This window comes from Myxocyprinus asiaticus, chromosome 40, assembly GCF_019703515.2.
Source record: "Myxocyprinus asiaticus isolate MX2 ecotype Aquarium Trade chromosome 40, UBuf_Myxa_2, whole genome shotgun sequence".
NCBI lineage: Eukaryota > Metazoa > Chordata > Actinopteri > Cypriniformes > Catostomidae > Myxocyprinus > Myxocyprinus asiaticus.
In genome coordinates, this window is record NC_059383.1 from 23866301 (window position 1) to 23892996 (window position 26696).

General features: G+C 45.3%; 1 protein-coding gene across 2 annotated transcripts in view; it reads right to left on the reverse strand.

The window, feature by feature from the left end:
• LOC127431356 (olfactory receptor 146-like) overlaps positions 1–26696 on the reverse strand; it is a 55971-nt gene that overhangs the window by 21787 nt on the left and 7488 nt on the right. The window lies entirely within an intron of this gene.

Below are 26696 nucleotides of genomic sequence, written 5' to 3' on the forward strand. Positions count from 1 at the left end.
CTGTAACAAATCAAAACACAGACACAAAAATGAATCAAGTTCCCCACACAATTAACAATAAGAAAATTATTATTAACAAAAATAACATACAGAATGCAATATTGCTCAATGAGCATTACAAACATGCATAAACACACACAATAGGAAAAATATCAAAAACACTTAAAAGAAAAAAAAAAACGAATTCAAACCGCATGGGCTGCAACGGTAACTTAGCTCAGAGGAGCAAAACAGGATACTGTGACTTCCCACAAGTCCAAAGCGGGTCACAAAGCTGGCATTTAGTTCACACACTGGCCGCAATAACTGAAAAGCCAGAAATCATTAAGCGTACAGAGAAACGCTGGCCTTAGACGGCGAGCAGCAGCTCCATTTGTGGTCGAGAAGTGTTCTAAATTAAACCAAGTTAACAGAACAACGCAAAATGAAACCAAACAGAGTGAAGCAAAACAGAAGCATCTTAAAGACAGCGAGTTCCCCGCAACCCCGGCAACGGGACCCTCTTTGAGAGAGAGAACGCACTCAGGTCACCTAGAACATACATATTTACGATTATAATAAATATTAATTCTAGAACAATCATATGAGAAGGGCTACATACCAGGAGCGCGAGGAAGCGTCAAACACAGATCAACACAGAACAAGTCAGAAATATGCACTGTGGATGGGCAACGATCAAACCCGCCAATGGCCAGAAAACAAAGGCTCTCCAAACCCCACTACAAAACAAGCAAGCTAACGTTAGTCAACACACCAAACACAAGCATTCATTAGCCACGTAGCTGATAGCCTTACCTCTCTGACAATGACGTGTAACACCGGAAAAGGGGCGGTTACTCAATGACAATTCCTGGTGGAAGAACGCAACCTATAAAATACTCTTTCCCTAACGCTAATAAGCCACTGGGAGATCAAACAATGCTGCCCGACTGATTAATCATCAGGAAGGGGAGGTGGAGTTACCACTTACCCTGCCACATATACAAAATGCAAAAACAATCAATATTATGGTTTTGACCAAATGTAATGGTTTTCCAAAAAGGTCATGTTGCGACTTCTGACTCATTTTGTGTCTCTACACACACACACACACACACACACACACAGAAAAACAGAAAGGGATACAAAATGCGTATGCCAAATGGTTTGTAATATCAATAGTGATCTACAAGAAATGTTGTATGAAAAAGGCCAATATACATGAGGATGCTACGAGTGGACCCGAATACTCACAGCCAAAAGAAAATTGCACACCTCATAATCACTCAAAAATTGTGTCCACAAGCCAATGGGATTGACTCAGGATTGCTTAGTGACCAAAAAAAGTCTCGGTTACTGCCGTAACCTCTGTTCCCTGATGGAGGGAACGAGACGTTGTGTCGATGAAGTGACACTAGGGGTCGCCCTTGGGAGCCCCAAACACCTCTGATCTTTGAGAAAAGGCCAATGGGAATTGGCGAGTGGAATTTGCATGCCTCTCCCCAGGACATACGGGTATAAAAGGAGTTGGCTTGCAACCACTCATTCAGGTTTTGTGCTGAGGAGCAGAGACAAGGTCCCGGCCATTTCAGCGGGTAGTTCAGTATTTTGGCAGGAGGGACAGAAAGTCTCGTTCCCTCTATCAGGGAACGGAGGTTACGACAGTAACTGAGACATTCCCCTTCTGTCACTCACTCGACGTTGTGTCGATGTAGTGACACTAGGGGTCCCTATACAAAACGCCACAACTAACTGAACTGTGTTACATGGACTGGTGGTGCGAGACGGGCTGACTTCTGCGTGCCTCGTAGCCAGCGCACAAGGCCATCACGTATCCTCCCCCAATGCTCTTACAGGCGTCAAATGGTCCCCTGCACCTTGGGGACAAGTAGACTACCCAAAATTTGGGACCGGCTGACCCAGCCGCAGCATCTTCTCTTTTTTCTCCCCAAAAGGAACAAAATCGTTCAGCTGGAGGCCATATAGGGTCCATTCATCGGGTGTGTCCCGCGGAGACCATACTCCGCCCGGAGGGGGGGGGGGGGGCATTTGAGTGGAAATACATCACATGGTCTTACCGAGTCTTGTCGGAAGCATCTCATGTGGAGAAGTCCCATGGTAGGTCCTACCCGAGGGGGGAAGAGTTCTACAAACATGGTGACCAGGGGCAGAGAGATCTCTGCCCATGGAAGACGCAGTTTACCAACAGCGAAACTTTTTTGCGGAAGATACATCACACGGGGTTACGTATGGGCAACCAGCGCATGTGGAGCACCTACCCTAGTACAGGGCCTAGTTAGCACGGCATAAACTTGCCTGCCACAGGGCTAAGGAGGAAGGACATCCAGGATCCACGACTTCGTGAACACATCTGGGGGTAAAAAGCGCACGTCTTCACCTCAGGGGAGGGGAAAGGTGCTATGCTCAAGCGGTACACCCGGTCAGCTGTCCAGGAACTTACTTGTTTGTACCTGACAACACATGGGACAAGACCAGCTCAACCCAGAGATTATAGAATCTTGCAAAGGTGTTGGGTGTTGTCCAGCCTGCTGCTCTGCAGATGTCTGCTAAAGAGGCACCATTGGTCAGAGCCCAGGAGGCCGCCACACTTCTGGTAGAGTGAACTCATAGCCCCAAGGGGGGTGGCACATCCTGGGCGTGATATGCCATAGCAATGGCATCAATGACCCAGTGGGTGATCTTCTGTTTGGAGACAGTGCTCCCTTTCCGCTGTCCTCCAAAGCAGACAAAGAGCTGCTCGGAGCTCCTAAAGCTCTGTGTGCAATCCAAATAGATGCGCAAAGCACGTACTGGACACAGCAATGCCAAGGCTGAGTCTGCCTCCTCCTGGGGCAGCGCTTGCAGGTTCACCACCTGATCCCTAAATGGGGTCATGGGAACCTTGGGCACATAGCCCGGTCGGGGTCTCAGGATCACATGATAGTAACCCAGACTGAACTCCAGGCACATTTCGCTGACAGAGAATGCCTGCAGGTCCCCTACCCTCTTTATGGAAGTGAGCGCAGTAAGGAGGGCAGTCTTCAAAGAGAGTGCCTTTAGCTCCACTGACTCCAGGGTCTCAAATGGAGCTCCCCATAGGCCCCAAGGACCACAGAGAGGTCCCACGAAGCGATGAGATGCGATCTGTTTAACCTCCTAGTGACTCTTAGGAACCTGATGATCAAATGGTGCTTCCCTAAATACTTACCATCTACTGCATCATGATGTGCCGATATAGCGGCTACATACACCTTCAAGGTGGAGGGGGACAACCGCCCCTCAAGCCTCTCCTGCAGGAAGGAATGCACTGATCCGACTGCACATCTCTGGGGGTCTTCGCAGCACTTAGCGAACAGACGCCACTTCAGGCCATACAGGCACCTCATAGAGGGAGCCCTGGCCTGAGTGATTGTGTCTACCACTGCAGGTGGTAGGCCACTTAGGTCTTCCGCATCCCGTCCAAGGGCCAGACATGGAGGTTCCAGAGGTCTGGTCATGGGTGCCAGATGGTGCCCCGTCCCTGAGAAAGAAGGTCCTTCATTAGGGGAATTCGTCAGGGGGGCTGTCGTGAGGAGCGTGAGGTCCAAGAACCAAGTCTGGGTGGGCTACTAAGGTGCTACTAGGACGACCTGCTCCTTGTCCTCCCTAACCTTGCACAACGTCTGTGCAAGTAGGCTCACTGTGGGGAACACATACTTGCGTAGCCCCGGGGGCCAGCTGTGTGCCAGCGCGTCTGTGCCAAGGGGAGCCTTGGTCAGGGCAACCCAGAGTGGGCAGTGGGAGGATTCCCGGGAAGTGAACAGGTCCACCTGTGATTGACCGAATTGACTCCAAATCAGCTGGACCACCTGGGGGTGGAGTCTCCACTCTCCCGAGTGTGACCTGCCATGACAGTGCATCCGCTGTGCTGTTGAGGTTGCCCGGGATGTGAGTGGCTCGCAACGACTTGAGTCGCTGCTGACTCCAGAGGAGGAGACGGTGGACGAGTTGCGACAGGCGATGAGAGCACACACTGCCTTGGCGGTTAATGTATGTTACCATTGCCATGTTGTCCGTCCGGACCAACACGTGCTTGGCCTGGATCAACGGCAAAAGCCTCCTCAGGGCGAGCAATACTGCCAGCAACTCGAGGCAGTTGATGTACCAGTCACGGACCAGTCCAAGGACCGGCGGCTGCGCGCCCATTGCACACGGTGCCCCAGCCATGCTTGGAGGCGTCCTTTGTAACCACGACACGCCTGGAGACCTACTCTAGGGGAACCCCTGCCCATAGAAATGCCAGGTCGGTCCAAGGGCTGAACAGACCGGCGTGACGAGCATGTGGCATGCACCGTGGCGCCATGCCCATCTCAGAACTCAAGTCTGATGCCAGTGATGAAGCGGTCTCATATGCATCAACCCGAGTGGTGTGACCGCCGCTGAGGATGCCATATGCCCCAGGAGCCTCTGAAATAATTTCAGTGGGACCGACGTTTTCCACCTGAACGCTCTCAGACTGTTCAGCACCGACTGCGCGCGCTCGCTCATGAGGCGCGCCATCATTGAGACTGAGTCTAACTCCATGCCGAGAAAAGAGATGCTCTGAACTGGGGAGAGCTTGCTCTTTTCCCAATTGACTCGAAGCCCCAACCGGCTGAGGTGCCTGAGCACCAGGTCCCGGTGCACACACAACAAGTCCCGCGAGTGAGCTAGAATCAGCCAGTCGTCGAGATAGTTGAGGATGCAAATGCCCACTTCCCTTAACGGGGCAAGGGCTGCCTCTGTGACCTTCGTGAAGGGACAGACTGAAGGGGAGGACCTTGTATTGGTACACCCAGCCCTCAAAAGCAAACCGCAGGAAGGGTCTGTGTCGAAGCAGAACTGAGATCGTGGAAGTACACGTCCTTCAGGTCTACTGCCGCGAACCAATCTTGATGCCGGACACTCGCCAAAATGCGTTTTTGTGTCAGCATCTTGAACGGGAGTCTGTGCAAGGCCCAGTTCAGAACTTGCAGGTCCAAGATTGGCTGCAACCCACCACCTTTTTTGGGTACGATGAAGTAGGGGCTGTAAAACCCCTTCCTCATCTCGGCTGGAGGAACAGGCTCTATTGCGTCCTTCCGTAGAAGGACGCAATCTCCGCGTGCAAGGCAGCAGCGTTCTCGCCTTTCACCAAAGTGAAGTGGATGCCGTTGAACCTGGGCAGGCGCCTGGCAAACTGAATCGCGTAGCCGAGTCGGATGGTCCTGATTAGCCACCGCGACGGGTTGGGGAGTGCGAGCCATGCCCCCAAGCTCCAAGCATGGGGGACCAATGGGGCAATCACGCCGGCCGTACCGGCAGGTGGGGCCTCGCGATGGGGAGGAGCCTAAGGTGCCAATCGTGGCCGTGCTGAGTCCAGGGACATCGAAGCACTTACCTGGCTCCTTACACCCACCGTAGGAGCAGTCTGGTACAGGGGAGGAGGGGAATTGTCCTCGTGACCCATCAAGGGTTGGATTGTGTCACAGCTGGGCGTGCGGGGGCAGGAGGCCCGCCTCTGAGGTGCCGTACCTGCCAAAATGAAACGGTGCTCGGCAGTTGTGATAACGACGGCCATGGATACCGACTGTGTGTCCCAGGAAGTGAGGAAACCACTCTTTTCTTGAAAATGTGGGTACCGCAGCCCTTTTGGCGTGCAGCAAAATGATAAGAAAAGGTAAACAAGTATTCTCTGCCTGGCCCTCCACCGGGGGAAGGAGTGGTGCTCTTACCAGCTCCTGTGTTGCGGGTCTCCGACTTCCTGGGCTGCCCATCTCAGGGGCGCTTCGAAGACTTCCTTGGGTTCTTGGCAGCTAGCCGTGAGACAGGTGGCATCTGCTTCCTGGGGGCAGCTCCACGCCAGGGCCGGCCTGCTGGGCCGGGCAGTGGCAGAGCTGGTGTTGTCACCACAGGGGGACGCCCTTGGCAATGAGTAGAGGGGATGCTGGATCTTGAGCCACGCCAGGGAAGGATATGTTGGATGGCCTCCGTCTGCTTCCTCACCTTCGAAAACTGCCGTGCAAAGTCTCCAATGGTGTCGCCGAATAGGCCAACCTTGTCAGCCTCCCTTGACTTGACAAGGTTGAACCAAAGGTGGCACTCCTGGACCACCAGGGTGGACGTTGCCTGCTCGAGAGATGCCCGGAGGGCGAGATCGGTCGCCGAGCACAGGTCCTGCATCAATCCTGGGTCAGGACTACCCTCGGGGAGTTTCCCGGTGGAGAATCTCCCATTGAGGTCCCCAAATCGCCCCCAGTGCTTACCGTCTCTGCCTCATACTCGTAGGTAGAAGGACCGAGGCGGGGAGCCGCACAGATGGCTTTCCCTCTGACAAAAGAAAGCCGTGACCACAACGTTGCCATGGTCATGTTCTCGCAATGAGGACACGAACCATCCTTGAAAGATGTCTCCACTTGAGAAGCACCCAAACACGAGAGACAGTGATCGTGGCCAACAGAAGCGGAGAGATAGCGACCGCAACCAGGAATAATACACAACGAAAAGACATCTTGAAAAAGACGCTTTCGTAAGTGCCACTCTTTTAGTCGAAAATATACTCTTTATATAGGTGGTTCGAGGGATTGAGCCCCATTCATTTAAATTGCCATTGGACCCATAGTTGGGGCGATGGATCGTACCCCTTATGTGGACACCCACTTGGCCACTAGCTTGGTGGCCATCTGTCACTTTGCCATTATTTGGGGTAAGTTTAATTTTCCTCCTTACCTCGCTGTATGGACACCTCTTGGGGTGCTCTCGAGTTGTCATGGTCACTTCGGGGAGTGCCCACAAGCCACCTACTGCCCACAGGGCATTTAGTAATGTAAACAACGTCCACAGAGCCTCTTTTTGTCCACCTTACCACTAGTCCTTCCTGTGTCCATGAACTCACTTCCTATGTCCCCCTTACCCACTAGGCTTCATCATAGTCTTCCTCTTGTCCACAAACTCACTTCCTGTGTCCCCCTTACCCACTAGTCTTCACCATAGTCTTCCTCTTGTCCACGAACTCACTTCCTGTGTCCCCCTTACCCACTATTCTTCTAAATGGGCTTCCTGTTGTCCACGAACTCACTTCCTGTGTCCCCCTTACCCACTATTTTTACTCATAGTCTTCCTTCCCTCCACAGAACCACTATTTGTCCCCTTACCCACTAAATACCACTTTGGCATGCCTTTGCCCCCAGTATGCCCCCTGATGCCATACATTGCCCTAATTCATGCCGCCCACATGCCCCCTATAAGTGTGTTTTTAGGCATTCCTGACACAATTTTTTTTAATCCATTTCCTCATGGGGCACACGGCAGGGGCCCGCTGTGCCCACCCAGAGGCCCACGAGGGGTCACTATGTGAAATTTGAGGTCTATGGGACCTCTGGGCACACTGCCAGGGCGCATCCCACGAGCAATTTATTCCATTCATTTCTATAGGTGTTTCATGGACACTGCTCAGAAAGCTCCAAATGACTCCATTAGTTTGAAAATCTATAGCTTCTCATGGGCCCCTTAGTAAGTGTGCAAAATTTGAAGTCTGAATGACTTCGTTAAGTGCTTAATTGGCTGACTTACAAATGAAAAGTGACAGTTATTTTTCTATAATATATTTATTGATTTTTTTAAAGTACTTCCCAAACTCTGAGGGACACGGCTTTATAATATGTTGTTTCTAAGGGCCCAACGATTAAGCATTCGAAGCCCCCAGATCTTAGCACCAATTTTAAGGCTGTCCACGAAACACCTATGGAATTGCATTGGTTTAATGGGCAAGTGGGACATCTAGAAAAGGGGGTTTCAAAGGCCACAGGACCTTGACATTTGAGATCCTAGACCATCAGGGGTCCCCAAATCAGATTTTATATTTTGGAAGTCATAGGTGCTTGCTAAGTATTAAAGCCTCTGATGAATGTACTGATGCACATGGGCCTACAGGGCAAGCTGTCTCATTGATTCCTATGAAAAGCAGGGAGATCTATTGAAAATAATGAAAAAAATTTAACCCTAGGCTTTAGTCCCCTTAGTATGTCGATAAGGGGCACTCGACGTGTCAGTGTGTGAAATTTGGGGTCTCTGGGACCTCTGGGCACGCTGCCAGGGTGCATCCCACGAGCAATTTATTCCATTCATTTCTCTAGGTGTTTCGTGGACACCCCTCAGAAATCTCCAAATGACTCCTATTTTAAATCTATAGCTTCTCAGGGGCCCTTTAGTAAGTGTGCAAAGTTTGAAGTCTGAATTACTTCATTTAGTGCTTAATTGGCTGACTAGTGAATGAAAAGTGACAGTTATTTTTCTATAATATTTTTCTTGATTTTCTTTAAAGTACTTCCCAAACTCTGAGGGACATGGCTTTTTAATATGTTGTTTCTAAGGGCCCTACGATGAAGCACTCGAAGCCCCCGGGTCTTAGCACCAATTTTAAGGCTGTCCACGAAACACCTATGGAATTGCATTGGTTTAATGGGCAAGTGGGACATCTAGAAAAGGGGGTTCCAAAGGCCACAGGACCTTGAAATTTGAGATCCTCGACTGTCAGGGGCCCCAAAATCAGGTTCTAGAATTTGGAAGTCATAGGTGCTTGCTAACTATTAAAGCCTCTGATGAATGTACTGATGCACATGGGCCTATAGGGCAGGCTGTCTCATTGATTCCTATGAAAAGCAGAGACAACTGTTGAAAATAATGAAAAATACTTTTCTGCAACCTAAACATTAGTCCTCTTAATATGGTGTCGAGGGGAACTCGACGTGTCACTGTGTGAAATTTGGGGTCTGTCGGACCTCTGGGCACGCTGCCAGGGCACATCCCATGAGCAATTTATTCCATTCATTTCTATAGGTGTTTCGAGGACACCCCTTAGAAAGCTCAAAATGATTCCAATTTGAAATCTATAGCTTCTCAGGAGGGCCTTAGACAGTGTGCAAAGTTTAAAGTCTGAATGAATTCGTTAAGTGCTTAATTAGCTGACTTGCGCACCTAAAATGACAGTTATTTTTCCATATTATCTTTCTTGATTTTTTTAAGTGCTTCCCAATCGGTGAGAGACACGGATTTTTAATGCTTTGTTTATGAGAGCACAAAGATGAAGTATTCAAAGCTCCTAGGTCTTAGCATCAAATTTAAGGTTATTTTCACCAGGTCACACAGAAAGTGCGCACGTACAATTTATTTGAATGGCGAAAAATACATGGTTCTTGGACAGTAATTATTTAGCTAATTATACATTTTAAAGAGTTGTAAGTTGCATAAATGGGTTCCATTGAGTATGCTGAGTGATATACTTGATGTTTGATTGATAATATTACATGCAAATAGCAAGAAAATCTTTCAAAATGTCCGCCCACGAACCATGTATTTGCCACCATTCAATTAAATTGCATGTGGGCACTTCCTGTGTTTTTGCTAAGTCATGCAAGAAGTGCCCACGTACAATTTATTTGAATGGTGAAAAATACATGGTTCGTGGACAGTCATTTTTTAGCTAATCATACATTTTAAAGAGTTTTAAGTTGCATAAATGGGTTCCATTGAGTATGTTGAGTGATATACTTGATGTTTGATTGATGATATTACATGCAACTAGCAAGAAAAGCTTTCAAAATGTGGCCCACGAACCATGTATTTGCCACAATTCAAATTAATTGCACATGGGCACTTCCTGTGTTTTTGCCAAGTCATGCAGGAAGTGCCCACGTACAATTTATTTGAATGGTGAAAAATACATGCTTTGTGGACAGTCATTTTTAGCTAATTATACATTTTAAAGAGTTGTTAGTTGCATAAATTCCACTGAGTATTTTGAGTGATATACTTGATGTTTGATTGATAATATTACATGCAAATAGCAAGAAAAGCTTTTTAGCTAATTATACATTTTAAAGAGTTGTAAGTTACATGCATTTATAGAAGTGTCCTGAGGGTCATACATGATGTTTTATTGACAATATTTAAATGAATATTTAAAAAAATGGCAATTTTTCAACAAAAAATTTAAAAGTCCAAAAGGAAGGTCCCATCTGCAGCTTATTTAATGGACGCCAAATACATGGTACATGGACAATCATTTCAATGCAAATAATACAGTATTATGAGTTGAAAGTTGCATAAATGGGTTCCATTGAGTATGTTGAGTGCTATACAGGGTTGTACATGGGCACTTCCTGTCTTTTTGCTGTCTTGTAGGAAGTGCCCATGTACAATTTATTTTAATGGTGGTAAATACATGGTTCGTGGAAAGTATTTATTTATTTTTTTAGATAATTATACATTTTAAAGAGTTGTAAGTTATATACATGCAATAAAAATGATAATAAAGTCATATAAATAAAAAGTGTGGCAATTTTTCCAAAAACAATTTAAAAGTCCAAAATGAAGGTCCCATCTGCAGCTTATTTAATGGATGAAAATACATGGTTCGTGGAACAAAACCGAAGGGGCAGACAGGTAGATAGATAGATAGATAGATAGATAGTTAGATACATACATACATACATACATACATACATAGTTGACATATTGAGAATTGCACTGTGTAAAAGTGCTAAAAAGTGCATATTTTAGCACAAAATCACAGAGTTTCAATTTTTTGCATGAAATTTTTTTACTTTCTCTGATTCTCTCAAAATTCACACTATAGAGAGAGGAGACTGAGAAGAGCACAAGAGTACCAGTTTCAACTTCCTAGTTAATTTCAGAGCTGAGATATGCAGATCCCACTTACAATTTAACCTATTCAAAATTTTAGGTGGTTCGTGGACAGTTGAATTTTGAGGTGTTGAAGGGTGTATGCTGTTCAGGGGGTGTCATACAGTCACCTAAATGTGATATTCAGTGAATTAATCTATCCCACACATTAAAAACAGATGTCCACAATGTGACTATTTAAGGCAATGCAAATAAATGGCCTGTGGGCCATCCCACTTACAATCTATCTAATGGGCTAAAATAGGTGTTTGGTGGATATCATTTTAATAACTCCAGGATAAATCTTATGACTCAAAATCACATTTAGATGACTCTATAATGCCCCCTGAACAACATACACCCTTCAAAACCTCCAAATTTTATTGTCCACGAACCACTTAAAATTTTGAATGGGATAAATTGTATGTGGGATCTCCATAACTCCAGACTGGGACAACTTAGACACTTCAAACCTGCAATCCTGTGCTCATCTCAGTCTACTCTATCGATGGTTTGAATCTTGAAAGAATCAGAGAAAGTCCAAAATTTCGTCCAAAAAACAAAACAAACCTTGGAGTTTTTTTGCACTAAATTTTTGACTTTCTCCAATCTTCTTGAAATTCACACCATAGTTAGAGGAGGTTGAGATGAGCACAGAAGTACCAGTTTCAAATTGCTAGCTCAATATAGAGCTGAGACATGGTTATCCACGTACAATTTATCCCATTCAAAATTTTAGGTGGTTCGTGGACAGTTGAATTATAATGTTTTGAAGGGTGTATATTGTTCAGGGGGTGCCATTTAGGTGACTCTATGATGGCCCCTGAACAACATACACCCTTCAAAACCTCAAAATTTTACTATCCACGAACCACCTAAAATTTTGATTTGGATAAATTGTATGTGGGATCTGCATATCTCAGCTCTGGATTTAGCTAGGAAGTTGAAACTGGTGCTTCTGTGCTCATCTCAGTCTCCTCTATCTTTTGTGTGAATTTTCGATAAGAGAAAGCCAAAAAATTTGTCTCAGGGAAAATACACCTATACAATAAATTGGAAATGGACTTTTAGTATGTTGATGGACACAGGGGTAATAGACCAATACAATAAATTGAAAATGGACATTTAGTATGTTGGTGGACACAATAGATAAATACAATAAATAAAAAATGGACATTTAGTATGTTGGTAGACTTAGGATTAATAGACCTATACAATAAATTGAAAATGGACATTTAGTATGTTGGTGGACACAATAGATAAATACAATAAATTGGAAATGGACATTTAGTATGTTGGTGGACACAATAGATAAATACAATAAATTGGAAATGGATATTTAGTATGTTGATGGACACAATAGATAAATACAATAAATTGGAAATTTAGTATGTTGGTGGACTTAGGGTTAATACACCTATACACTAAATTGGGAATGGACATTTAGTATGTTGGCTGACACAGGGGTAATAGACCAATACAATAAATTGAAAATGGACATTTAATATGTTGTTGGACTCAGGGTTAATACACCTATGCAATAAATTGTAAATGGACATTTAATGTGTTGGTGGACACAATAGACCAATACAATAAATTAAAAATGTACATTTAGTATGTTGGTGGACTTAGGGTTAATACACCTATGTAATACATTTGAAATGGACATTTAGTATGTTGGTGGACTTAGGGTTAATACACCTATACAATCAATTGGAAATGGACATTTAATATGTTGGTGGACACAATAGACCAATAAAATAAAATAAAAATGGACATTTAGTATGTTGGTGGACTTGGGGTTAATACACCTATACAATAAATTGGGAATGGACATTTAGTATGTTGGCTGACACAGGGGTAATAGACCAATACAATAAATTGAAAATGGACATTTAATATGTTGTTGGACTTAGGGTTAATACACCTATACAATAAATTGGAAAAGGACATTTAGTATGTTGGTGGACACAATAGACCAATACAATAAATTGGAAATGGACATTTAGTATGTTGGTGGACTTAGGGTTAATACACCTATACAATAATTTGGAAATGGACATTTAGTATGTTGGTGGTGACAGTGTGTCAGAGTGTGCACCTCCTCTCTGTAGGCTGTTTCATCATTGTCAGTGATTAGATCTACCACCGTCATATCATAAGTGAACTTAATTGCTACTGCACCCACTTGCAAGTCATAAATATTTTAACATGGTCAAAGGGGACAAATAATTTGTCCTTGGACAGACCCACTGCCTCCCAGAAACACACAGAGGGTCCTCAGACCAACTGTGAGAAAGTTGTTCAATTTAGTGAGTAAATGGACAAATAGTTGTTTTGTGGTCAGCCCCGTCCTCTACTGGATACACTCCAGGGGTTCGTGGTCCCCCAGGGACAAAGTCTTGTAATATAGTGGGAAGGTGGACAAATAGTGTGTTCGTGGTCAGCCCCGCCCCCTCCCGGACATGCCCCCGTGGTCGGCCAATCAAGGGCTAGCTTCCATGGGCTCTTCCCCAAAATAGCTGGTAAGGGGCCATTTAGTGGCTCCGTGGGTCGTGGGGGCAGTCCTTGGCACCCCGAGGAGGAAGTGATGCAATATAGTGGGTATTTGAACTTATAGGGGTTTTGTGGTCAGCCCCCACTTTCCCCAAAAAAAGAGCCCACCTGTGGTTTATTTGAATGGAGAGGGAGCCCATTGCAATAAGCCTGCGGTGGGACATGGTGGCGCCACCCAGCGGTCGGCTGCAGAACTGCAAGAAAAACGGTCAGTTTTTGAACACTCATAGCAAGGCCACCGTGAGGCACAGCCACTTTGGGGGACCCACCGGTCGACGCGGAGTCACACTGCGCGTTGGCAAAAATCATCTAGGGATCATCGCGCAGCGTCCATGAACAAGCAGCCACGGAGCTACCAAATAAGTGCTCTGAGACCTCCCGGCATTACTACTTCCCTACGCCAGGAAAGAATATACTCTTTTAGCTGCCGAAGCACCCAGGGGCGTTCTCTGCACAATGGCGGTGCAAGAGGGGGAGAAACCACTGTAATGCACTGTAAATCCAACAGCTTCACTCGATATAGAGGTGAATGGATCGGCAGAGTAATTCAGCTCACTGAACAACCACTCGGCTCTGAAGAAAAATCTGAATGAGTGGTTGCAAGCCAGCTCCTTTTATACCTGTATGCCGGGGGAGTGGCATGCAAATTCCACTCGCCAATTCCCATTGGCCTTTTCTCAAAAATCAGAGGTGTTTGGGGCTCCCAAGGGTGACCCCTAGTGTCACTACATCGACACAACGTCGAGTGAGTGACAGAAGGGTAACCTTTGTTGTGGCCACCAATACAAACAAACATTCACAAAGTCATTCCAGGGCACTGAAAATCCCACAGTGCACTGTAAAAATCAAGGAGCATCATTGCTCACTATGTTCCCTTACCGGAAACATCGTCATGTTTTCTGAAGTCTCTCAAGTCAATAGAAGATGAGCACAAGTGCAAATAAACACCATTTCAAGGACTGTTCATTGGTGATGTCAAGTAATGTCATTGTTTCATGAACATTTCCTGCTTTTCAAAACAGAGATTATTTAGCAGAGATGGTCCACTTCTATTAAAATAAATGGGAGAAATTGGAACGCCCAACGGCAGCCAACGGTCAACGAATGTAGAAAGGAAGTCCCGCCTTACAGGTAAAATAGCCAATCACCTTTTAGATACAGAAATTGCCTGTGAATCAACTCAAGAACATGCATGCGCATTAGATTTACATGATGGTAAAATTGCGTTTTTAGTGTAATCTGAGTTAAAGACGCACAATTTATTATACAGAATAAGAGGCCAGCGCGTGGGCTCCGATGGTGTGGGAGCCGGGGCCGGCATCGCAGGAGAACGGCCCTGGCGAGAAGCAGATAGGGCGCAGGACTTCGGAGGCCTGAAGGCGTCCAAGTCGCGCCGCAGCAGGATGTGTCTGATTGCCTCGGTCTGCTTCCTCATCGTCGAGAACTGATAGACGAAGTCCTCAACAGTGTCGCCAAAAAGCCCCCCTTGGGAGATGGGCGCATCAAGAAAGCGAACCTTCTCAGCGTCACGCATCTCCACAAGGTTGAGCCAAAGGTGCCGCTCTTGGACCACCAGAGTGGACATCGTTCGGCCCAGGGTGCATGCCATGACCTTTGTCACCCGTAGGGCAAGGTCAGTCGCAGTATGCAGTTCCTGCATAAGCCCTGGGTCGGTTCTACCCTCATGTAAATCTTTCAATTTCAATTCAATTTGCACCTGCGGGCATAAATGCACTGTAACGGTGCACTCTAACTGGGGAAGCTTGACGTATCCCTTAGCCGCACCGCCGTTGAGGGTATTTAGGATGGACGAGCCCAAGAAACGTATACGAGCAGAAAAAGGTGCCTTCCACGACTTCGTTAGCTCCATGTGCACTTCTGGGAAGAAAGGCACCGAGGCCCAGAAACCAATCATCCAGCCATGAACGCTCAGGGCAAGGTGGAGGGTTCCACTTTAGCCCGATGTTCGCAGCCACCCGGGCAAGCACAGCTGCCATTTCAGCGTTCGCATCATCCCGAGCTCTACTGCCCGTGGGCGGGAGCTCAGAAGATTCATCTGCTTCCGACAGCAGAAGCCCACCCTCCGATGCCGCGACCAATAACTCATCCTCATCATAAGCCGCGAACGAGACATTAAATCCGCCTGCATCGCTCGACAGGTCTTCCGTGTAGAACAAGCGTGCTGGGGGATGGAAGGTCCGCGGGGGCTGAGCCGGCGGAAATGCTCCCATGTCCACATCCAGATCGCCCGCGGTGCTCGCTGACCTGGCCGCCTGAGTTTCAGCCCAGGGCATAGCAGGTTGGGAAGCAGCCACGGTGGCTCCTTGCTTCATGAAGAAGGAAGTGATCCGTGACCGCAACATTCTCATGGGCATGTTCTCGTAATGAGAACATAACCCCTCCACAAAAGCTGCCTCGGCGTGCTGGCACCCAAGCACTCGAGACTCGTGGTTATCCGGAGGGGAGAGATAACGGCCACATCCAGTAGCACAAAGGCTAAAGGCCGTCTTTAAAAAGATGCCAATCATTTGTGCGATCTCTTTTAGTAGAAAATATACTCTTTTAGAATATACTCTTTTAGCACCTGTAGACTCAGCTGCCGAAGCACCCAGGGGAAGCACAACACTCGACCGTACGAGGGTGACCACTGATATGCGCCATAAATCCAGCAGCATAAGCGTAGGTGATGGGATGAACACAATACATGCATTCGGCTCCGAAAAAAAAATCTTAATGAGTGGTGCATGCCATCTCCTTTTATACCTGTATGTCCGGGGCAGAGAGTGGCATGCAAATTCCACTCGCCAATTCTCATTGGCCTTTTCTATTTTAAGCAAAGGTGATTGGGGCTCTCAAGATCGAACCCCTAGTTTCACTGTCGGAGGTGATTGAGTCATAAGTGTCCCAGTAATAGTGGATGAACACCCTTGCCAGTGCCCAAATTCATGTTCATAGATACAGTTGGCAAGAAGGCCCCACCCACTCATGGGGGAAAGCAAACCCCTATCATCCCTATGAGGAAAACGGGGAGAAATATCTGATAGATTTGGATGTTTTAACAAAGATAAACATGACGAAAAGGTGTTGTGTAGTTTTTGCACTTCAAACAATGCCAAAAAATTCAAAACTGATTTTTTATTGCCCTCCAATTGACAGAAATACAAACCCAAAGAAGAGCACTGCGGCTGCAAGCTGTTGAGCCAAGCAGTTTCTTAGCGGCGCCAGGAAACCCGAAGACAGAAGTTTACATTTATGACTGTCACTTTAATATTTTGTCATTCAATTTGTATCTTAAAACATTTTTATTTATACCTCTTAATATGACTGATGATTAATAAAATTACTGAAGCTAGTAAAATAGCTCAAATTTCACATTTCACAGCAACTTTACCTGACACCCAATTTACTACACACTTCACCAAACCAAAATAACAGAGAAATTAATCCCCTAAGAAATGTTTGATAGATTATACCATGAAAAACAATAAGCAGTGCTCCACACTGATCATGATAAGTTTTCTCATGTATCTTGTCTTGTTTTCTGGTGTTAATGTTATGCCCCTGAATAAAGGGGAAAATGATTAATGACAGACAAGTTCTGCAATGTTTCCTCACTGAAAACTTTATGTAGAATCAATTATGAGACTACAATACATTCATATAAATGCAGGTATCAAACGCAGTCAATATGCAATTAAACATTTTCCTGTACTCTTCTTTTGTTCAATAAAATACATTTCACACAAAACAAATGTATCATACATACTTCACTGGGAACATTTATGAACCCCTTTATCCAATATACTTATTTTCTGAAACAAATTGTTTAAGTACACATTTTCACATCGGCAAGGATAAACTAACCACTCAAATTCACAATTTGTTCACATACGTATTTCACTGAACACGCGCTTTCTATGACACTGTTCACATGTGCTTCATGCCCTGGTCTCGTGGCTGAACTCGTGTTCATTTTACACTCGACAGAAAACATATAACACTTGAAAATATATTTTACAATGTACACCATAGTATGGGAAACATCTGAAAAATACACATTTTTAACCTTTGTTCATATTATATTAAACATACCTTAATAAAGGGGAAAATGATTAATGACAGACAAGCTCTGGTTTCCTCACTGAAAACTTTATGTAGAATGAGAAAAACCGCGAGAGCTCCCCCTTCAGGATAGTCAGGCCAAAGTAATCAATACTGAACACTGAAACCTCAGCAATGGATTACCCAAACAATGAATCAAGTAATTATTTCAAAACCATTTTTAGAACACTTTTTAAACTTATTCTTCTTTTTAACCATTTTAGCTATTAAGAAATGCAGGAAATATATTACAACAAATTTGGGTCTCTGTAATATACTCTTATACTCGTATTTGTATTTGTACAATTGCAGATTTCAAGAGTGTTTTCCAAACAGATCACAAGCTATTGTTTAAAACATATTTCAATGTGTCACACTCATCATTACAGTTGAAGTCAGAAATGAACATACACTTTGGGTGAAATCATTAAAACTCATTTTTAACCACTCCACAGATTTCATATTAGCAAACTATAGTTTTGGTAAGTCGTTTAGGACATCTGCTTTGTGCATGACACAAGTAATTTTTCCAACAATTGTTTACAGACAGATTGTTTCACATTTAATTTACTATATCACAATTCCAGTGGGTTTAGATGTTTACATACACTAAGTTAATTTGGCCTTTAACCAGCTAGGAAAATTCCAGAAAATGATGTCAAGCCTTTAGACAATTAGCAAATTAGTTTCTGAAAGGAGGTGTACTGAATTGGAGGTGTACCTGTGGATGTATTTTAAGGCCTACCTTCAAACTCAGTGCCTCTTTGCTTCACATCATGGGAAAGTAAATAGAAATTAGCCAAGACCTCAGAATAAAAATTGTGGACCTCCACAAGTCAGGTTCATCCTTGGGAGCAATTTTCAAATGCCTGAAGGTACCACGTTCATCTGTACAAACAACATTATGCAAGTATAAACACCATGGGACCACGCAGCCATCATTCCACTCAGGAAGCAGATGCATTCTGTCTCCTAGAGATGAACATAGTTTGGTGTGAAAAGTGCAAATCAATCCCAAAACAACAGCAAAGAACCTTGTGAAGATACTGGAGGAAACAGGTAGACAAGTAAATATCCACAGTAAAACAAGTCCTATATCAACATAACCTGAAAGGCTGCTCAGCAAGGAAGAAGCCACTGCTCCAAAACCACCATAAAAAAAAAAGCCAGACTGCAGTTTGCAAGTGCACATGGGGACAAAGATCTTACTTTTTGGAGAAATGTCCTCTGGTCTAATGAAAAATAGTTTTCACTATTTGGCCATAATGACCATTGTTATGATTGGAGGAAAAAGGGTGAGGCCAACCATGAAGCATGGGGGTGGCAGCATCATGTTGTGGGGGTGCTTTGCTGCAGGAGGGACTGGTGCACTTCACAAAATAGATGGCATCATGAGGGAGGAAAATTATGTGGATATATTGAAGCAACATCTCAAGACATCAGCCAGGAAGTTAAAACTCAGTTGCAAATGGGTCTTCCAAATGGACAATGACCCCAAGCATACCTCCAAAATTGTGGCAAAATGTCTTAAGGACAGCAAAGTCAAGGTATTAGAATGGCCATCACAAAGCCCTGATCTCAAGCCGAAAAAGCGTGTGCGAGCAAGGAGACCTACAAACCTGACTCAGTTACACCAGTTTTGTCTGGAGGAATGGACAAAAATTCCAGCATATTGAGAATAGATACTAAGGATGACTGTAAAACTTTCACATTCCCACAGCAAGCATTATCCTTTATAGAGTCAATGGAGTGAGAAAGTTATTGATGCAGCCAACTGGACCTGACTCTCTGAACATTCACTTGCCACTTCGAGGAAGCTGTGCGCCTTCTTTGTTTCTTTTTGTGCTGGTTCTGCCTAGTGGCCGGAGTATGTTTTGTGGAGTAACACTCTTTCGGGGCAGTTGTGGTTGAATCTGCACGTTCTTTGTTGTTACACCTCCTATTGGTTGGAGTTTGTTCTGTGGAATATTTCTTGCAAAACATTGGAGTGATTAGGGCATTTTTTTGCACTCATTTAACAGCCAAGTGAGCGTGACTCACTGAACATTAACTTGACTGTTCGAAGAACTGAGTGCCTTTTTTGTGTTTTGTTTTTGTGCTGGTTCCACCTAGCAGCTGGAGTTTGTTTTGTGGAGGAACACACCTTCGGAACAGTTATGTGGAGGAATTTACACGTCTTTGTGTTTATCTCGCATATTGGCTGGAGTTTGTTTTATAGTTTATTTTCTGTTATGAAATTCTGTCTCACAAAATTTACAGAAGCACTGGACTTGAGCAATCTGACTGCAAAGTTGTCGCGGGGGCTCTCGTAGGCGTTCTTGGACTGTTTGAGTTTAGAGGGATGGACGCCGGTTGGCACAGTCGTGCGTGGGGTTAATGCGCACGTTTTCTTTTTTTCTGTTTTTTTTTTTTTTTTTTTGGTTTGTTTTGTTTTGGGGGAAGTTCGGGGTTTGATTGTTGCACTAATGTGGAATGTGGTCTTTATAATTCTATTTTTGACACACTGTCTTTTTTCTAATATGTCAAAATATAAAATGTTAATATGAGTGGATTGTCTTTCTCCATGTGGAATGTGAATGGGTTGGGGCACCCCATAAAAAGAAGGAAGGTTATTTATTTTCTTAAACGTAAGAAATATGATATAGTGTTTCTTCAAGAAACGCATCTTTCTCGCAGGAAGCTGAAAAATTTGGGAAGATATGGGGTGGACAGGTTTTCTTTAGTGCTGACTCAAGTAAGAGCAGGGGAGTCATTACATTGATAAGTAAACATCTACAATTCAAATGTCTCAAACAGATTAATGATAAATTAGGAAGAGTCATTATTGTTTTAGCAGAAATTCAGGGGCAAAGTCTTATTTTGTCTAATATTTATGCACCTAATGCTGATAATCAGGGCTTTTTTTATAGATCTTGAAGGGATGTTGCAAGCCGCTGGCACCCCTCATGATATAATATTGGGAGGAGACTTTAATGTTTTGATGGACTCAATCCTTGATCATAGTGAAGCAAAAGTGTGTAAGCCCACTAGACCAACACTGACGCTTCACAGGATGTGTAAAAATCTTGGTCTTGAGACTTTTGAACATTTTTTTCATCAGTCATTAAGATTTATTCTAGAATAGATTTTTTTAAAACATCTTAGTCTCAGATCACGCCCTGGTGAGTTTAGAGGTGTTGCCACATATGGAGAAAAAAAATCATATAGTTGGCGCTTTAATGTATCCCTTTTGTAAAATCCTGAATTCCAACAAATGTTAAAGGCTGAAATCAATGTTTATATGGAGACCAACGGTCCTCAGTATCCTCTGTGGGCATTTTCTTGGGAGGCACTTAAAGTGGTTCTTAGGGGTTGGATCATACAGTATGCCTCATTCATCAAAAAATCGAAAGCACGAGAACTCGTGGAGTTAGAAAGGAATATTAAAAGTGCCGAGGCAGAGCTGAAGCACTGAATTCCGTCTGATGGCCTCAGAGAATTGATCCGATTGAAATACAGATATAATACAATTTTGTCATGGAAGGTGGAGTTTGGCTGTTCAGGGCAAGACAGTCATACTCGGGGGATAAAGCAAGGAAGCTATTGGCTAGATATATAAAGCAGAGAGAGTCTTTTTCTGCCATTCCCTCAGTGAAAACTGCTAGTGGTGAAATATTTACCTCAGCCATTGATATTAATAATACTTTTAAAGAATTTTATCTTGATCTTTATAAATATTAGAAACTTTGTGGAACCATTAGATCTCCCTAAACTGACGACTGAGCAAAAAAATTCTCTTGATTCTGAAATAACCTTAGAGGAGCTTGACATGGTAATTAAGGCCTTGCCTACAGGCAAGACTCCGGGGCCAGATGGCTTTGCAACTGAATTTGTTTAGATCTTATGCTACAGAACTAGCTCCACTTTTGTTAGAAGTTTATACTGAATCATTAAAGAATGGAAAGCTTCCGCCAACCATGACACAAGCCCAGATCAGTCTGATTCTTAAAAAGGACAAAGATCCAAGTGAGTGTAAGAGTTACCGTCCAATTTCCCTGATCCAGCTAGACATTAAAATTTTGTCAAATATTTTGGCTAACCGATTAAATAAAGTTATGACATCTCTTATACGTACAGCTCATGTGGGGTTAATTCGGGGCTGCAGCTCTTCTGATAACATTAGGCATTTCATCAATATCATGTGGTCAGTGGTGAATGATCAGAAGCCGGTCGCTGCCATCTCACTTGATGCCGAAAAGGCGTTTGATATGGTAGAATGGGATTATCTTTTTAAGGTTTTGGAAATATACGGGTTCGGAAATACTTTTATTGAATGGATTAAGTTACTTTATAGACACCCGGTAGCAGCGGTACAAACAAATAGATTAATTTCAGATTATTTTACTCTGGATAGAGGCACCTGGCAGGGTTGCCCTCTTTCCCCATTATTATTCTGTCTTGCCCTGAAACCATTAGCAGCTGCGATAAGAAAGGAGGAGGATTTTCCAGGGGTGATGGCGTGAGGTGTGGCGCATAAGCTTTTGCTTTACGCAGATGATATTTTATTATTCATCTCTGACCCCATTAGATCCTGTCTTGCCTCCACAGGATCATTAATTCCTTCTCTAAGTTCTCATGTCACAGAGTCAATTGGTCTAAATCTGAAGCTTTGTCTCTGACAGCATACTGCCCAGTAACAGCTTTTCAACCGGGTGCCTTCCAGTGGCCCAAACAGGGCATTAAGTATTTGGGCATTTTATTCCCAACAAATTTGAGTGATTTAGTTAGAGTTAATTTTGACCCTTTAATAAAAAGGTTTTCGAGTGATGTGAGTAGGTGGGCTTTATTAAATTTATCTATGATTGGGAAGGTTAGTGTTGTTAAAATTAATTGTATTCCAAAATTCAACTACCTGCTACAGTCTCTCCATGTAGATGGCCCCCTCTCTTATTATAAGCAATTTGATAGCATAGTGAAGTCTTTTATTTGAAATGGTAAACGTCCCAGATTACATTTCAACAAGTTACATAGGCCGATTGACAAAGGTGGGCTAGGGCCTACCCAAGATTTTGTTTTATTATTATGCATTTGGTCTCAGACATTTGGCTCATTGGTTGCTTCCACCTGAGAGAGCCTCTCCCTGGTTTTGTATTGAACAGGAAGTTCTTGCCCCTATTTCACCATTGCAAAGCCTTTCTAACAAACTAACTGGAGAAATTAAGTCACACCCTGTTATCTCACATTTGCACGTGGTTTGGACAAAAGTGTTCAGAGTGTTTAATTCAGACATTTATTTAAATGTTGCCTCAAGCATATGGCTGAACCCTAAAATACATATTAATAAGTTCCCTTTCTGTTGGTCAGAGTGGATTGGGAGGGGGATTACTACACTCGGTGACCTATATGAGAGTGGAGTGCTGAGATCTTTTGAAAATTTGGTTCAACATTTTAAGATTCCTGGATCTCAGTTCTTTAGGCATTTACAGCTGCACCACCTGTTCTGTACTATTTTTGGGAGTAGTATACACACCCCTAAAGCAGCAGATACTCTGGAAGTGGTGATTACTGCTTTTGGAAAAGGTCATGAGGCATCAGTGAATTACTCCCTGTTAATTCCAAGTCTGGGGGACGGAGCTTCATCTTCTCTCAAGAGATTATGGGAGAAAGATTTAAATTTGATATTGGAGGAGGGAGTGTGGGCTAGGATTCTAAAAAGCATCAAGTCTACATCTAGAGATGCAAGGGTCTGTCTGATGCAATTTAAGATTTTGCATCGATTCTACTGGACCCCCTCTAGATTGTATAGGTTGGGTCTTAAAGACACACCCATCTGCTGGCAGTGCCAATCAGAAGAAAGGGACACAACACATGTTTTTTGGGGATGTGTTAAGATCCAAGAATTTTGTTTGAGGGTTCAGAGCTTTTTTATGTTGTGTTTGTATGTTTTACAATTGTTAATAACAAAAAGTGTCAAAAGTGCATCTTAACCAAGATGTCACAGCCAAAGATACATCCTCCTATTAAGCCATTTCTTGCTTCAAGGCCCCTTGAAGTAGTGGCAGTGGATTTTACTGTGCTTGAACCTGCATCTGATGGCTGAGAGAACGTGTTAATTGTGATCTATGTTTTCACAAAGTTCACTCAGGTGTTTCCAACCAAGGATAAGAGGGCTGATACCACTGCCAAAATCCTTCTGAAAGAGTGGTTCTTGAAATATGGTGTGCCTGAACAACTGCAATCTGATCAGGGCAGAAATTTTGAAAGCGACGTGATTGCTGAGCTGTGTAAAATGTATGGTGTAAAAAAAAAACGTCCTGGTTACTTTCGTAACCTCTGTTCCCTGATGGAGGGAATGAGATGTTGTGTCGATGTAGTGACACTAGGGGTCACTCTTGGGAGCCCAAAACACCTCTGATCTTTGAAAAAAGGCCAATGAGAATTGGTGAGTGGAATTTGCATGCCACTCCCCTGGACATACGGGTATAAAAGGAGCTGGTATGCAACCACTCATTCAGGTTTTGTGCTGAGGAGCCGAGACCAGGTCCCGGCCATTTCAGCGGGTATTTCAGCACTGTGGCAAGAGGGACACAATGTCTCGTTCCCTCCATCAGGGAATGGAGGTTACAAAAGTAACCAAGACATTCCCTATCTGTCACTCACTCAACATTGTGTCAATGGAGTGACACTAGGGGTCCCTATACAAAGTGCCACAACTAGCTGAACTGTGTTATGTGAAGTGGCGGTGTGTGACGGGCAGACTGCTGTGTGCCTCGTAGCCAGCGCACCAGGCCATCACGTAACCTCCCCCAACACTCTTTATGAGCGTCGAACAGTCCTTCAGGACAAGTCGACTGCTCAACAAATAGGGACAGGCTGGCCCAGCCGAGGCCTCTTTTCCTTCTCTTTTCTCCCCAAAAAGAGTGGAATTTGTTAACTGACTGGGAGCCTTAAGTGTCTACGTCGGGGGGGGGTGTCACTCCCAAGGGGAAGACACTGCGGAGACCACACCCCACCCAAAAAGGGGGGGGGTACTTCAAGTGGAAATACATCACATGGTCTTACCGGGTCTTGTCGGGAGTATGTCATGTGGGTAGGTCCTACCCAAGGGGGGAGGAGTTTCAACAAGCATGGTGACCAGAGGGCCCTCCCCTCTGCTCAAGGAAGATGTAGTTTGCCAAGAGGGAAACGATTTTATGGAAGATATAACACATGGGGTTACTTATGGGAAACCACCGCATGTGGAGCACCTACCTCAGTACAGGGCCTTACCATCACATTTACTGAGCTGGCAGCAAGTTTCTCCGCAAACTCGACTGCCACAGGGCTAAAGAGGAAGTCATCCAGGGATCACAGTCTGTGAACACTACTGGAAGTCAAGAGCGCACATCCTCCCCTCAAGGGAGGGGAAAGGCGCTATGCGCAAGCAGTACACCTGGCCAGCTGTCCTGGAACTTACCTGCTTGTGCCTGCCACTACACAGGACGAAACCGACTCAACCCAGAGATTGTAGAACCTCGCAAAGGTGTTGAGTGTTGCCCAGCCCGCTGCTCTGCAGATGTCTGCCAAAGAGGCGCCACTGGCCAGGGCCCAGGAGGCCGCCACACTCCTGGTAGAGTGGGCTCATAACCCCGCAGGGGCTGGCATGTCCTGAGCTTGATATGCCATAGCGATGGCGTCAATGACCCACTGGGCGATCCTCTGTTTGGAGACAGCGCTTCCTTTCCACTGTCCATCAAAGCTGACAAAGAGCTGCTCAGAGCTTCTAAAGCTCTGCGTGCGATCCACATAGATGTGTAAAGCTCGCACCAGACACAGCAACGCCAAGGCTGGGTCTGCCTCCTCCTGGGGCAGCGCTTGCAGGTTCACCACCTGATCCTTAAAAGGGGTCATGGGAACCTTAGGCACATAGCCCGGTCGGGGTCTCAGGATCACGTGAGAGTAACCCAGACCGAACTCCAGGCATGAATCACTGACAGAGAATGCTTGCAGGTCCCCTACCCTCTTGATGGATGTGAGCGCAGTCAGGAGGGCAGTCTTGAAAGAGAGTGCCTTAAGCTCAGCTGACTCCAAGGGCTCAAAGGGAGCGCCCTGTAGACCCTGAAGGACTACAGAGAGGTCCCACGGGGGAACGAGGTGCGGTCTAGAGGGGTTCAACCTCCTAGCGCCTCTCAGGAACCTGATGATCAAGTCGTGCTTCCCCAAGTACTTACCATCTACTGCATCGTGATGAGTCGAAATAGCGGCTACATACACCTTCAAGGTGGAGGGGGACAGCCGCCCCTCCAACCTCTCCTGCAGGAAGGAAAGTACCGATCTGACTGCGCATCTCTGGGGTTCTTCCCGTCGGGAAGAACACCATTTAGCGAACAGACGCCACTTCAAGGCATACAGGCACCTCGTAGAGGGAGCCCTAGCCTGAGTGATCGTGTCTATCACTGCGGGCAGTAGGCCACTTAAGTCCTCCGCATCCCGTCCAAGGGCCAGACATGGAGATTCCAGAGGTCTGGTTGCGGGTTCAAGATGGTGCCCCGTCCCTGAGAAAGAAGGTCCTTCCTCAGGGGAACTCGCTGGGGGGGGGCTGTCACGAGGAGCGTGAGATCCGAGAACCATGTCTGGGTGGGCCAGTAGGGTGCTTCTAGGATGATCTGCTCCCCGTCCTCCCTAACCTTGCACAGGGTCTGTGCAAGTAGGCTCACTGGGGGAAACGCATACTTGCGTAGTCCAGGGGGCCAGCTGTGTGCCAACACATCTATACTGAGAGGGGCCTCGGTCAGGGCATACCAAAGCGGGCAGTGGGAGGATTCCCGGGAAGAAAACAGGTCTACCTGTACTTGACCGAATCGACCCCAAATCAGCTGGACCACCTGAGGGTGGAGTCTCCACTCTCCCCTGAGGGTAACCTGACGTGACAGCACGTCCGCTGTGGTCTTGAGGTCGCCCTGGATGTGAGTGGCTCATAGCGACTTGAGGCGCTGCTGACTCCAGAGGAGGAGATGGCGGGCGAGTTGTGACATGCAATGGGAGCATAGACCGCCTTGGTGGTTGATGTAAGCTACCATCTCCGTGTTGTCCGTCCAGACCAACATGTGCTTTCCCTGGATCAATGGCCGAAACCTCTGCAAGGCAATCAGTACGGCCAACAATTCTAGGCAGTTAGTGTGCCCAATGCATACGGTGCCCCAGCCCATCTTGGAGGCATCTGTTGTAACCACAATGCATCTGGAGACCTGCTTTAGGGGAACCCCTGCCCCTAGAAATGCCAGGTCGGACCAAGGGCTGAAGAGGCGGCGACAGATCAGCATGATGGCCACGCGATGTGTCCCGTGGTACCATGCCCATCTTGGGACTCGAGTCTGAAGCCAGTGTTGAAGCGGTCTCATATGCATCAACTCGAGCGGTGT